Source organism: Macrobrachium nipponense, chromosome 4 (genome assembly GCF_015104395.2).
Source record: "Macrobrachium nipponense isolate FS-2020 chromosome 4, ASM1510439v2, whole genome shotgun sequence".
In the NCBI taxonomy this organism is placed as follows: Eukaryota; Metazoa; Arthropoda; class Malacostraca; order Decapoda; family Palaemonidae; genus Macrobrachium; species Macrobrachium nipponense.
This window is the reverse complement of record NC_061100.1, coordinates 146,005,073-146,020,072: the sequence shown is the minus strand read 5'-3', so window position 1 is coordinate 146,020,072 and position 15,000 is coordinate 146,005,073. Positions and strand designations below refer to the sequence as shown.

General features: G+C 37.4%; 1 protein-coding gene across 4 annotated transcripts in view; it reads right to left on the bottom strand.

Annotated features, from left to right (window-relative positions):
* Positions 1–13,357, bottom strand: part of LOC135211265 (neuronal acetylcholine receptor subunit alpha-7-like) — a 37,879-nt gene extending 24,522 nt beyond the window's left edge. The window contains exon 1 of one of the 4 annotated variants that reach the window (XM_064244569.1): positions 13,220–13,357. The gene's annotated coding sequence lies outside the window, so the exon portion shown is untranslated. Of the gene's footprint in view, positions 1–5,916; positions 5,990–13,149 lie in introns of those variants that run through there. The other 3 variants (XM_064244568.1, XM_064244567.1, XM_064244570.1) reach the window with 3 other exon arrangements.
* Positions 13,358–15,000: the final 1,643 nt, after the last annotated feature.

Here is a 15,000-nt window from a genome sequence, read left to right as displayed (position 1 = left end):
ACAGGGTAATTAGTAAACATAACTCAATAAGCCTAAAACATTCATCCGTACAAGAAAATGCAATATGTCTTCTGTTATCGTAAATTTTGATAATCATTGTCAAAGAAATTGTGAGAAATGGCATCTGTACAGATTCCGTGGGTCACAGACGGAAGTATCAAGTTCAACCATGATCAGTAGGAGCACAGACGTCAAGTACCCTACACGTTCGAGTTTCACCTCTGACATTCGCTTGCTTTTTACATATGCTTATCTATGTTTCGGCAAGAATTTCATCATGTCAATGAGGAAAAGACAAGGAAAACATCTCGCTAACATAAAGATGAAGAAAATTCGCTCTAATATGATTACAGAATATCATAATATATGCGATATTAGCGTAGTTAAAGAAGAGAGAGAGGGAGGGTTGCATAGCAAGTAAACGCGCCCGTCTTGCCTGAAGCACACGTCACACTGTCCCCAAGGCGATCTTTGAGTAAAGGGATCTTAATTTATGATAAATTACATAGTTTTGGTTTATTAATACCCAAAAAGGAATATGAAATTCATAATAATCATGTCTTTGTAAAAAGAGAGTACAACTTCGAATTTCACCTCTTGACATTCTCTTGCATTTACGTTTGTTTATTTTTGTTTCAGCAAGAATTTCATCATGCCAAAACGGAAAATACTAGGATAACATCTCGGTAACATACAGAAGAAGAAAATTTGCTGTAATAAGCCGAGTTTGTGAAGGAGAGAGAGAGAGTTGCATAGGAAGAAGTGCCCCGTCTTGCCTGACGCAGTGCCCCAAGCTACGATATATGAGCAAAGGGATCATCATTTATGATTAAATTATAATAAATAAAATAGTTTTGGTTTATTAATGCACAAAAAAGAAATATACATTCATAATAATCATTATTTATCAACATTGTCGTTATAAAAATACGAAGAAAAACTTTGAACGCCTGTATCTCAAAACTTTAGTTATTGACCTTCAAAATCTATCTTCTCACTTAGTTTTACAGCTATAACATTGGAATTTGGTATACAACTCAGAAATACGTTATAGAACAATCAAATGAAGCCCTTTTTTACAATTTTTGTTTCGTCTTTTTTTATAATGTTTTTTTCCTAATTTATAGGGTTTATTTTTTTACCATAATGAAAAATTCATATCTAGCAAAAAAATGACTTTTAGAAAAAAAACTCCTCATATGATTGGAGGTCTACATCAGGTCTATATATGGTAGTAATCCCAGGCCTTAATATAGAATTTGAAAAATGGTTATTATCGGAATAAATCACCCTGGCGTCACAAATCCAAAGGTCAGAGGCGAAAATCATATGCGGTTTGGAGATGTCCCAAGTCACCTTATTATGTGATATGAATATCAAAGTCCTGTCCTTGAAGAATGGCATTAGCCGGCCGGCCCCCTTAAGAGGCTTTTTATATATTTTATAAGCTGAAGGTACGCTAACGAAGAGACTGGCGACCAGTTAGACATAGATGGTTTTTTTTGGTAGGAAAAGGGGTTATAATCATGTCACAGGCAACTTGGGGGTCTTTTTGCTGATTCAATGGGTTGGATAGGGAGAAGCTGTTCGTGTTCGTCTCTCGGGCTAAGTCAGTGTCAGCCATCTTGGGATTCTTGAACACCAGTGTTTTAAAACATGAAGGGGAAAAGTTTAATTTTTGACGTATTAAAGTGTTTCACAAGTTTAGTAAATAGTTCATGCATATTTGTGGTGCGTATACGAATTCGGTTTCCAGTCATATGAAGATGTGAGTGTATTTTCAAGTTTTCTTTCTTATTTTTTTCTTTTTATCTTTTATTTTTTTTAACTTTTTGTTGTTGTTTATATTCCTATTGTTTGTTTGTGGCGAATTTACTCGCGTGGAATTTTTTGTTGTGAGTCACGCCCTGAGAGAGAGAGAGAGAGAGAGAGAGAGAGAGAGAGAGAGAGAGAGATGCGTAAGTTGGTGTGTGTGAGCTTCAAAGTTTGGTGCCGCTGAGGCGTAGCGCTTAGTAAGCGGTTTGCATTTTTTTTTCTTTTTCTATCCCCTCCCTATTTTTTTTTTTTTTTTTTTGCTTTCGTGGGATAATATACTGGGCGTGGGGTGCATTTGCCTTTTGTTATCCATTATTGGGTGAAAATTTGTGTTAATTTTTCTTGATTGGGTTTGGTTTATATAAATACTTTGATGTTATTGAGATCGGGGAAGCTTATAGAACAAAATAGCTTTCAGAAACAGAGAAAGATGGCGGACGCTAAGAGTTCCACAACGCTACTGCATCACGTAACGAACGTGAGTGCAGGCGTGAGTCCATTTAGAGGGATGGTAGATGGCATTTTATCACAGCCTATCCAAATTTTTTTTGAAGGAGTTGATAATTATTTAGCGGGAAAGAATATATCGGACGATATAGAGGCATTTAGAGAGGCGAAAGCTTTGCTGGATTTCAATAGGGGAGACCTCTCCCATCGTTGCCGGAGTTTCCAATTTACAAAATGTCGTACCTGGATGGACTTGCAAGTATTTTTGAAAACAGTGTATGTCTCAAAGGAACACGGAGATATGGTAAGGGACCTTCGGGGTCTTTATAAGCTACAAAAGGGCACTAATAGCCTCGTAAAACATAGTTCAAAACTGTTTGACGCAGTGGCGGATTGGGTAGGAAAATTGAAAACATCTAAATGGGTTACAGGGAGTAATGTCTCTCTTGAGAACATTCATAAACTGATCTATTTTTCCCTACTCTTGCATGATGTACCGGACGCGATAGTGAATAGCTTTGATGCAAAGATTGAACCTACTTCAGACGAAGAATTACTTTATACCCAAATTGAAAAACATATGTCTAAATGTCCCACTGTAGATGGCACAATTTTAATGGGACAGGCCCGAGGGATAGAGTGCAAATGGACACAGAATTTTCTCCTCCTCGTCTGTGCGCAAAAGTTTAATATAACAAAAGATCGATCGATCAAAAGCAACAGCAGTTGCGCTGTTTCAACTGCAATAAACCAGGGCATCCAAAGAAATTGTGTAGGATTAAATATTGTGGAATGTGTAAGAGTACCGATCATTATTGGCAGTCTTGTCCGTCTCAGATACGGAGAGATGCGAAGGCTACACCTCAAGGTTCTGGTAATTATAATGTGAGAACTTCCCAGGCAGGTCAAACCAGAGGGCAAAGGGATCGGCGAAATTTTTGGAAGCCCGATCAACAAAAAGGGTACAGGTGATTGGTAAATGCCATTGTGGTCTCGTGGGGGACGCCCCAGAGCCCAGGCCTATAGTCTATGGAACAGTAGGGGATGTGGATATCCCGATATTTACTCAGGGGCATCAATAAATCTAATGGACTATAATTTGTATCAATCCATGTTTTCCAATTACCCTTTGCAACCCTCAACGGAGACGGTGTGTGATGTGCAAGCCCATAGATTAAATACCCTGGGTCGTGTTCAAATACAGTTTACTCTCAGTGACAGAGTGTTAACAGAACCAATTTGGGTAATGAAAGGAATTGCGTTGGGCAACAGACTTTTGCTGGGTCATCTTGCTTGTAGAAGACACAAGATTTTGATCCATGCAGGTGTTAATGGGATAACAGTCGGGGTACCGGTTGTTTTTCTGTCTTATGAGGACGTGAATAGAACGAAGGACATGGAGGTTATTGAAAGAGATGTGCTCGGTGATATTAATGGCGGTGATACGAGTGTTATGGAGAAAGGTAATATTAAAACCCACGTTGCTGATATGGGAAATGATTACGGGGGTTCTATCAGAGTTCCCAGTGATAACAATGGTGGTGATGATACTTTGGATGGTGATGTTGATACTAATATTGATGTTATTTCTGGTACTAACAATGCTGGGGATGATACTGAAGGTGGTAATGTGTATGGGGTGATGGAAAGGGGAGGAACTAACCACAAATATAGAGGTGTTTTATCCGAGGATGTTGTGTTACTACCTGGTTTGAAGACTATGGTAAAAGTTAAATTAAAGGAAATGAGAAAACCAACAGATGTGTGTGTTATTAAAAATAGCGAAAAGCTTAGAGGGGTTGTTAGCACGGCATCGGTGAACAGTGTATCCAAGGATGGGTTTATGTGGTTAGAGTTGCTAAACTGTCATGATACAGTTAGGAGATACCAGAAGAACACGTATATATTGGATTTCCAAGATTGGAGTTGTGATAGTGCTTCAGTGGCTATCGTAGAGGGGAAACCTGAGTTTTCAGAGGCAGAAATGCAATCAAGAAAACGAACATTTAGAGAACATTTAGCTAATGCGGATTATAGCGAACACGTTGAAGTGATAAGCAGGCTGTTGGCAGAATTTGGGAATATGGTAGCCTTACAAGGTGATAAATTGTGGTTGACTAATGTGTTAGAGCATAAGGTAAATTTGGAGAGTGGCACAAAACCTATTTATATTCCTGCATATCGCATACCTTTCAAAATCAGAGAACAGGTAGAGAAAGAGGTTAATAGATGAGAAGAAGAAGGAATCATTAGACCCAGCATGTCTCCTTACAACTTTCCCTTGTTAGCGGTGCCTAAGAAAGACGGTTCTGTCCGTGTGTGCGTCGATTTTAGACGTTTAAATGAGAAGACGATCCCTGACCACTACCCAGTCACGTGCATACCAGATCTTTTTGTTGAAATTGGGGGACAATATTTATAGCTCAATTGATTTGGCGCAGGGTTTCTTACAGGTCCCTCTTAGTGAGAGTAGCAAGGAATATACTGCTTTTTCAGTGTCCAAGGGACACTATAAATTTATAAGAATGCCTTTCGGTTTATCAGGCAGTCCGATGACTTTTACCAGGTTGGTGAACACAGTTTTGCACGGGTTATTGGGCAAAAATGTTTTTGTGTATATGGATGACATCCTGGTCTCAACGGACACGATCGTGCAACACCTGGAAGTGCTTACAGAAGTACTTAGGAGGCTTAGATTAGCGGGGTTTAAAATTAAGCTAGCCAAGTGCTCGTTCTTGAAAAAGCAAATCACATATCTAGGCCACGTCATATCTAGGGAAGGGGTTAGAGTAAATGACGATAAAGTCAACGCAATGGCGAATTTTTGCACCCCCAGATCAAAGAAAGAGATTAAGTCATTCCTTGGTATCGACGGTTTCTTCAGGAGGTTTGTGAAAGGGTTCTCTAATATAGCAGCTCCCCTAACTGATGTATTGCGGGAAGACGTTCAATTTCAATGGAAGGAACCCCAGGCGGAGAGTTTTCAAAAGTTCAAGGACGCGCTAATGAATCCCCGTGTTTTGAAGTTTCCAGATTTTAGCGAACCTTTTACATTAGTGACTGATGCAAGCCAGGAAGGTATAGGTGCTTGCCTTATGCAAAACTTCGATGGGAAATTTCATCCTATAGCTTTTTATAGCAGGAAGTTCAGGACAAAGGGCAGCAACGAGAAGTCCATAGATAAAGAAACCTTTGCAATAGTGTCGAGCTTAGTTCATTTTAAAATGTTACTGATGGGGAATAAAGTAGAAGTTCTTACATACCTCAAACCATTACTAGATCTTTTTAATAAACCTGATTTGTTGCCAAAAAGAGCTCGATGGTTTTTAACTATCAGAGATTTTGATGCAACGCTCAAATATACAGAAGGCAAATTTATCGTGGTTGTTGATGCTCTCAGCAGGAGTTTTCACAACACAGAAGGTTTCCAAGTTGCGCAAGTCACTAGCGAGGCCATACAATGAGATATACCTCTCATAGAGCAAAGGCAAGATGAAGACGAGATTTTAGCAGATGCAAAAGCATTTCTAAGAGGGGAATTAGTCAGGAAACGTTATAAGTTGCCTTTTTCGGGTTTGGAGTTAGAAGGTAATCTATTGGTTAGGAAAATTAAATATAAGTTGAGAACCAGTGAAAGTAAAGGAGATACGTAACAGATCGTAATTCCGAAGGTCATAACTCCAGTGGTTTTGGATATAGTTCATTGCAGGTTCAGTAGTCCACACCTGGGAATAGAAAAAATTTATGATGAGGTTCGTGCTAAATACATTTGGAAAAACATGGGGAAAGATGTGGTAAATTTTGTAAGGAATTGTACATTGTGCAATGCTTGTAAGCCTGCAAGGACAACTTCATGCAAGTTAGGATCGTATCCTATACCGATTAGACCATTTCAGAGAATACATATGAATATCCAAGGGAATTTTTTTTGAGTCTAGATAATATGCGAACAAGTACTTGTTAATGCTAATAGATGAACTTACAACGATAGTAGAAATTTTTCCACTTAAGCATAAAACGGCTGAAGAAGTAGCCATAGCGTTTTTCAATGGTATCATTTGCAGATATGGCTCACCCGAAGTTCTATTAATTGACAACAGGAGGGAATTTGTGAATAAAACCTTGGAATGTTTAGCTGAAGTCATGGGGATACAGAAAGTAACAATTATCCCATACAGACCCGAGGCTAATGGGTTGTGCGAACGAGCAAACAGGAAAGTGCTCGAGGCTCTCCGGAAAACTGTAGGTGGTAATGATAAGAATTGGGACAGATATGTTAATGTTGTTAGACATAGTATTAACACTATGGTTAGTGATTCCATTAAAATGTCCCCATTTGAAGCTTTGTTTGGTTGTCCAGCACGAGGCACATTTGATTTGCTAACTATGCCTCATCATGGGGAGGATATGGTCGAGGCGTTGATATCTACAGCGAGAGAGAGACATGCTTGTCTCAGCCGTAATCTCGAATCCACAACCAGAGATATGGTACAGAAGAGTAATAGTAAAACATCTGATCCCAAGATCAATGTCGGAGACAAGGTATTTTTAAAACTTAACGTGAGAAATGAACTAAATTACAAATTAGGCCCTAACTTTGAAGGTCCTTTTAAAGTCATTGAAGAGAAAATTGGAAACAGATTTGTAGTCTTAGAGGAAAAAACAGGTCGGTCGAGGTTAACACATATCTCGAAATTAAAAAGAATTGGTTATGGTGATTAATATATTGTCGCGCAATTGCATTTTTTTTTTCTTTTTTTTCTTACTGTCTGTTTTTTGCAATTTGGTGGCGGAATGCTTTTACGTTTTTTTTTCTCTCTTTTATTTCCTTCAACTGTTTATTTTCTTATTATGTGCAAATCTGCGGCGTTTTGGGGTAAGATTTCGGGGTTAATATTTTACGTGGGAAGCGGTTGAAATATGGCAAATTTTTGTTTTAGCTGAGAAACGTGATAAACATGTGATTATTCCTGTGTGTATGATATTTGGGGCTGAATTTTTGGGGTTTCACGAGCCGAATAGATGACATTGGGGTTTATATAATTCGGGTAATGTCGTGGGGACTTATGATTTAAGGACAAGTTCTTTTGAGGGGGGGATGATTTTTTTGTTTTGCGTGGGGTTATTAATTAAATGGAGGAAATATTTTTATCACTGGAGTGGTGTTATTATTAAGATGGTGATTTATATATATAAGGAGATGGCATTGATCCTTGGGGTGACTTTCCTTTTTTTTGGTGGTATATAATTATGGAATTTTGAGTTTATCGTAGTTTCTTATCCCGAATAAGTGATAATTTTTCATATAATTGAGCAGTATCGTTTGGGAGAATTATGTCTTCGAATTAATTTTGGAACACCTTGGTCATATCTTGGAGATAGTTCTGTGAAATGTGCTGATATGGTTTCAGTATAGAACATTTTTTTGAGAATCATGAATTTCTGAAGTTGTGAGTCTGACTATGCTGCAGTTCGAAGCACCTGAAGTTTTCACAGGTGGATTTTTTGCTAATGATGCTGTAATGAATACGGTTGCGGATTTTTCCCTTTGGAGTTGATTACTCGGGGATTTGCACTATTCTCGTAGATGTTGATTATGGCATTCCATGGGAATGTATCATGTAAGGGGATTCTTTTCCGGTCGTTTCTGGTCGATGGGATTGCTACGGTAGCAAATTCCGTAACGGCACACATTCCGTTTTGGGAAGGATATTGAGTTATATATGTTTCTTTTTCTCTTATGTGCGCTGTGTAATGGGGGAAAGTTCACTTATTACTGTTGTTATTATCTTTTCTTTTCCTCTTTTCTTTTTTTTCTTTTCTTACGAGAGATGTTGTAATGGGAGTTAAGCTCTAAATAGCATTTTTATTTTAGATAGGAGATATAATTTGTTGTAGTATGTGAGTTAGATGGAAGTGGTCTTCGGCATTATATTTCATGGAGGTTAGTTATATAAACCATAAAAGCAGTTTTTGCTGTTAGACTTTATGGGTTCTCTTTTGATAGCGTGTTTGTCATATATGGGATTATTTGTGAGGATTCAGTGGGTAAAGATTATATTTTGTTTAGCGAGGAATTTTTAGCTTGAGTATATTAATTAATGACGGATTTGTGGGGTAAAGCAAGACTTTAGTTATTTTATGACCATGTAGACCTTTTAAATACGGACTCACAATGACTTTAGAGAATTCCCAACTCTATGTGATGATGGCGATGGAAACGACTTTGTTCTACAGTGAAGTCTACGCACGAATGGCATTTCTATGGACTGCCTTTGCAAAGGATAAGATGTCTTCGATATACCGTCTCAGGATATGTTCTGGGATAAATCAGGGGTCTACAGCCTTCGATGAGGCAGGTGTGAGTAGCACTTGCATAGAAGTCACGGGATATTTCCTTGACAACGGGGTGGTGACCACATTTCCTTCAGTAGAAAATGTCGAATCTACAGTTTCGCGATGAGAGGGTCGCAGACGCTTAATAATGGCGCGTGCTGAGTTGTTTCGAGTTGGTTTACGCACTCAACCTGTGTCTACAACTATTCGTCGAGTTCTGCTTATCTTAGTGACGAGGATGAGCCATTCTTTAGTGACCGTTACACTATACCAATATTAATGATCATGTTAGGTGCTATACTGATCACAATTTGTGCACTAGGTGTTCTTAAACTTTTGTGCATTCGACGAAGCACAAGGGCTCTGGCAACAGAGGTGGCCCTAAGTCATGTGGTAAATTGATACATTGTGCATTAGTTGATGATGTGGTGTGCGACAGGAGTGCACAGAGGACATAGGTGGCCGAGCCATCTTACAAGTGTATGTAATGTTAATGAATCACATATCGTGTCTTGCTTGGAGACAGGCTGTAAGGGCAGCTTACTTGAGTGAAGGAATTTGAGTATGTAAGCGTTTAACCGAGAGATTGCTTGTCTTGTAGTTAAGCATGTACATTCGTTTGTACGGATGTTACAGGTCTAATAGTCCAAGGCACTTGCGAAAGTCACATTCCTTTCGGTGAGCACAAAGAGGTCAGGTGGTACACGCCAAGTGTCGGGAGAGAAAGCCCCCATCGTAAAGGTATGACGTATATTTGTAATACTTAGAAAACCGTTACCTTTGAAAGAGAGAGAAGTGTGAAATACCTTCTTTTACCTAAATACTTCGAAAAGAGTGATGTGTGAAGTGTATCTCTTATCCATTGTTATCTTTATTACAGATGGGTTATATTCCATGGTACTAGAGACGGGAATCTCTAACCTGACTAATATGATGAACTTATTGACATTTTGGGTCTGGGAGTGAATTCTTAGTCAGGAGGGTAGAATGTTAACTTACGAGTTTCTTTATGGGCAGATTTGGGTTTTCTGTCATTATGACTTGTTAATCATTTTGATCTATTTTATATTCAACTGCTTTGGGTAAAATAGTATATTTTTTATACTTACGAGATCTTAATAGCCTAACGACATGGTTGCAGACAGAGGGCACCATTGACAACAGGTAAGGGTTTCTAATTTGTGTAGTTTAATAAAAAAGGGAATTAACATATACGAAAATATACGAAAAAGGGAATTAACATATACGAAAATATATTAATTCCGAGGTAGAGTTAATTAGATATTAAAGGAAATTTGTAGCTCGATGTAAACATATATATATATATATATATATATATATATATATATATATATATATATATATATAGATATATATATATATATATATGGGTACAAATCTCCCAATTCCCAACAGTGCACAAAGCAGAAGGGAATTCTAACGCATAACGAGATTTCTTAGGATGAAAAAGAATTCGAGAGCCCCATTTTAGGAAATTTCTATGTCGAATAAAGAAAATTCCCTGTCTGTGTTGCGTTGTTTATATAAGCTTTAGATAAGGGAGGTGGAGTTTTAGATTAAGCCACGCTCTCTATTTGCAAACGCAGGAAAGCATACTTGGATGAAGATTTACAGTAAAGGATCACATTTCATAAATGACGTTAGCTCTATAATTCAGGGAGGACTCCAGTCTGCTTTAAAGTCTTCATTCCCCGTTCTTCATTTCACATTGAATACAGAGAGCTTGATCATGTGAATCTGTATAGGACTATAGTTATGGCTGGCTAGAAGCCCAGAGGTCCTGAGATCAATGCTTGAAATGCGCATGAAGAAAAACTAAAGTCATATCATATTACCGTGATTAATATACATACATCGAGCTACAAATGTCCTTTAATATCTAATTCACTCTACCTCGGAATTAACATATACGAAAATATATTAATTCCGAGGTAGAGTTAATTAGATATTAAAGGAAATTTGTAGCTTGATGTAAACATATATACATATATATATATATATATATATATATATGTAGAGAGAGAGAGAGAGAGAGAGAGAGAGAGAGAGACGAGAGAGAGAGAGAGAGAGAGAGAGAGAGTTAATTATATTAAAGGAAAATTTGTAGCTCGATGTAAATATATATAATATGTATATATATATATATATATAATATATATATATATATATATATATATATATATGTTTACATCGAGCTACAAATTTCTTTAATATCTAATTAACTCTACTGGAGTCCTCCCTGAATTATAGAGCTAACGTCATTTATGAAATGTGATCCTTTAATGTAAATCTTCATCCAAGTATGCTTTCCTGCGTTTCCAAATAGAGAGCGTGGCTTAATCTAAAACTCCACCTCCCTTATCTAAAGCTTATATAAACAACGCAACACAGACAGGGAATTTTCTTTATTCGACATAGAAATTTCCTAAAATGGGGCTCTCGAATTCTTTTTCATCCTAAGAAATCTCGTTATGCGTTAGAATTCCCTTCTGCTTTGTGCACTGTTGGGAATTGGGAGATTTGTTCCCAGTTGCCGAACCCAACTGAACTGAAGTCAACTGCAAAATTTGCAAAAGTGACACTTTGTTGGCGCGAAAGTGGAACATGAAGCCCCTCCCCGACTTGTTATGGTTGTCAGGTAATGTTGAAATGTTTAGGTTGAGAAACACGAATCATCTCTTTGTTAAAGGAGCATAGGCTAATACACCATTAAAATCGAGAAACTTCGTAAGATTTAGATAATGTATGGGAATAGAATAAAATGCGTTATCTGTTAAAATGTTCTCCGAACTGAAGGGTATTTAATCTAAAGAAAATTAAATTATTTAGTGTACAATTACATAATTTATGGGAATTTTGTCCTGTGTGAGTGTTTTAGCACATGTGAAATGTTCTCATGTGTATATATGCTAGTACTAATAGGGTTGTATATACATGTATTTGCATACATGTCATGCCCACTTTACAAACAGCCAATTTTATTTTGACGTTTGATGACCATTTGATGCTGCGCAACCATCTAGATAAACCGCAAAATATATCAAACACTCCCTCAGGGATAGTATCGTCAGCACCACTTACGTGGTGTACTATGGCCATTACGAAAGGGTGTTTGCAGCGTTACCTTAAACCCCTAGCTGCACCCATTTTTTAGCTTTTTACTTGACTTCCAATTCCCTCATTCCTTTTTCAGTGTTGCTGTAGAACACCTCTAGCTGTCACTTCTTGGTGCAATTTTAAGGTTTCCTCGCAGTTCCACATTTAAATCTTTATACAGCCTGTCCATAAAGTCCCAGTACCATTACAAGTATTTATTGTTTGAAGTGGTCTTGGGACTTCATGGGCACCCTGTATTTCATTTTTGTTTAGCTTCTGAACTTCTTTGTCTTACTATCTACCCATTCCAACTTCCTTTTTTCATTGTTTTTTGCGCTGAGTGGCCGAAAGTGCCCAGTGCTTGTCTTGAAAGCCTAGATTTTATGAATCAAATAAAATCAAATGAAAAAAGTTACCTGCTTTTCTAAAGATCTTCGTTTTACATTGCGTCCTTACACTTCATTCACGATCCCTTCTCTTAACCCCACACTTTGCACCCACATCGGCTGCCCTACCTCTGGCTTCTCTTGTAAGTCGGACCAGAAAAATATCTAAACTCTAGCAACAAACAGCATCTCGGTAATTTTCATGCGTTGTGCATATTAACCTATATGTTGCATTATGTTGCACGACCGTTTCTGCTCTCTGTACACTTCAGTTTCAAAACTTATGCTACCTGTACACAGCGCCGGTGTATATACAGGCATACATTCACACACACACCACACACACACACACACACACACATATATATATTATATATATATATATATATATATATATATATATATATGTATGTGTATGTATATACACACACATACACACACACACACACACACACACACACACATATATATATATATATATAATATATATATATATATATATATATATATATATACTATATATATATATATTTATATATATATATATATATATATATATATATATATATATGCATATACATATATATCAATAGAAGGATCGGCAGTAATATCCTGTTTATCTAGATAAAATATATTTATGGAAATATATACAAAGTTTAAACAAAGCTTTCGTCCATCCTCCTGTGGACTTGATCACTAAGTTAATGAGTTTCATTTACTTAGTGATCAAGTCCACAGGAGGATGGACGAAAGCTTTAAGCTTTGTATATATTTCCATAAATATATTTTATCTAGATAAACAAGGATAGTAATGTGGATCCTTCTATTGATTTCTTCGAAGCACGATACGGTGTTTTATATTGCATATATATATATATATATATATATATATATATATATATATATATATATATATATATATATATATATATATACGCGTGTGTGTGTGCATGCACTTATTTTGGTATTTGATTAAATCTATAGTTACATTTTCCTCATGTTTGGTAAAACTTTGATGAGCAATTCTCTCATAAAAAAAGTTTCTCACTTAACTTCCCGTATATCGATCTTTTGTCTGTCTGTCTGTCTCTGTCTCTCTCACCGTCTCTCCTACTCACTTCCTCTTCTTAGTTCTGCATTCGACGACAGAGAGACACTAACTGAAATAGCATTCCTTCCGTGGCCGTCGAAATGAAACCCTGTAATTCGATAGATTCGAGTCTGGAGCGCTCGTGCCTGAGAGAACTGCACTATCACTTCATCGGGGGAAACATTAGTACTATTAAAATCATTGCTTTCATTTCCTTTATTCAACTGTTTAGTTTTTTTTTTTTTTTTTTTTTTTTTTTTTGATAAGTGGGGTCTCTTCTTTATCTGTTTCCCTTTACTTCATCTTACTTCTTCCTAAAGAACACCATAATCTCTGGAAGCCTGAAATTTCAAGTTAATAGGTTTCATCTACTGAATAATAATAATGATAATAATACTGATAGCAAAGGACGAACTGAGAAATTCATACCCCTCTCGAAAGGAAACGAAGAACGTTGTCTCATGGAAGCCTTGCCTCAAGTTCTGGTGGTTCATAAAGCATGGTACACACTATGCCATCATGTATCAGCTAAGTGATGCAGTAGTGGTGTTGAAAAAAATTAATAGCGGCCAAACTGTACTGCAACACTGCTCACTTGTTCTCGCAGTTCAGCTTTCGACGGCAGGAGGTCTACCGATGATGTACTTTGCCAGGAGACTCTACTGTGAGGTGTAGTTGCTCTGTCTGCTGCAAAAGAGAAACTTTTGAGGAAGAAACGTAGAACCTTGTGGTGTAAGCAATGGCTTTTTCCGCGACCTCTGAAGGGAAGCTTCTATGAAATATTTTTGGAGCTACAAGTTAAAAATCCAACAGACTTTGAAAATTGCACAAGAATGCCAATCCTTGCATTTTATAAATTGTTGGAAAAAAATTGAACCATATATTTGTAAGCAGGACACCAGCTTCCGAGACAACATATCACCAGGAGCTCGTTCTTGCAGCTGGAGGATCGTATGCAAGCCTCCAATATTATCAACCAGGATTTCAAAACAGAGCCTCGGTCTAATCATCCCCGAAACCTGTGAAGCCATCTATAATGTCTTTAGGGAGGATTATTTGAAAGTAAGGTTCAAATATAGGTACAAAGTACACAAATATTTTTTTATTACAGGAAACACAGCTCATCAAAACACCATAACTTCGGAGCTCCAGACATCTATGATGCTTTGATTGCAGACATTTCCCTGTAGAATTGTGTCTTCATTCCGCAATGTACAGTTTACAAAACTCGATAACTCTGATTTTATGGTTTCCAAGCTTGCACTCCTGATGTCTCTCATCTTGTAATGCTTGCATTTGATGTTCCAAACAGATGGATGTTCCTTCAGTAATGCAATAAAACGTAGTGTTAGACCTTGTCCTCTCAAGGGGTTTGGTGGGTGGCGGTGAGCGGACATCCTCCCCCTCTGAACGTTGGTGCATACCTGAGTTGCACAATGAAATGGCTCGGCCCCAACAACACGTTAGTGATGCTTCTTCGTGTTGAAAAAGCCGTTTTTCAACGCAACCATCTAACACTGCGAGCATCATGATGCATAGTGTGTACGGGGCTTAATTAAAGCATGGTACACACTATGCCATCATGTATCAGCTACGTGATGCAGTAGTGGTGTTGAAAAGAATTAATGGCGGCCAAACTATACTGCAACACTGCTCACTTGTTCTCGCAGTTCAGCTTTCAACGGCAGGATGTCTGCCGATAATGTACTTTGCCAGGAGACTCTACTGTGGTGTGTAGTTTGCTACTGTGCTGCTGCAAAATAAAAAAGAAACTTTATTTTGTATATGGAAAGAAAGCGTAGAACCTTT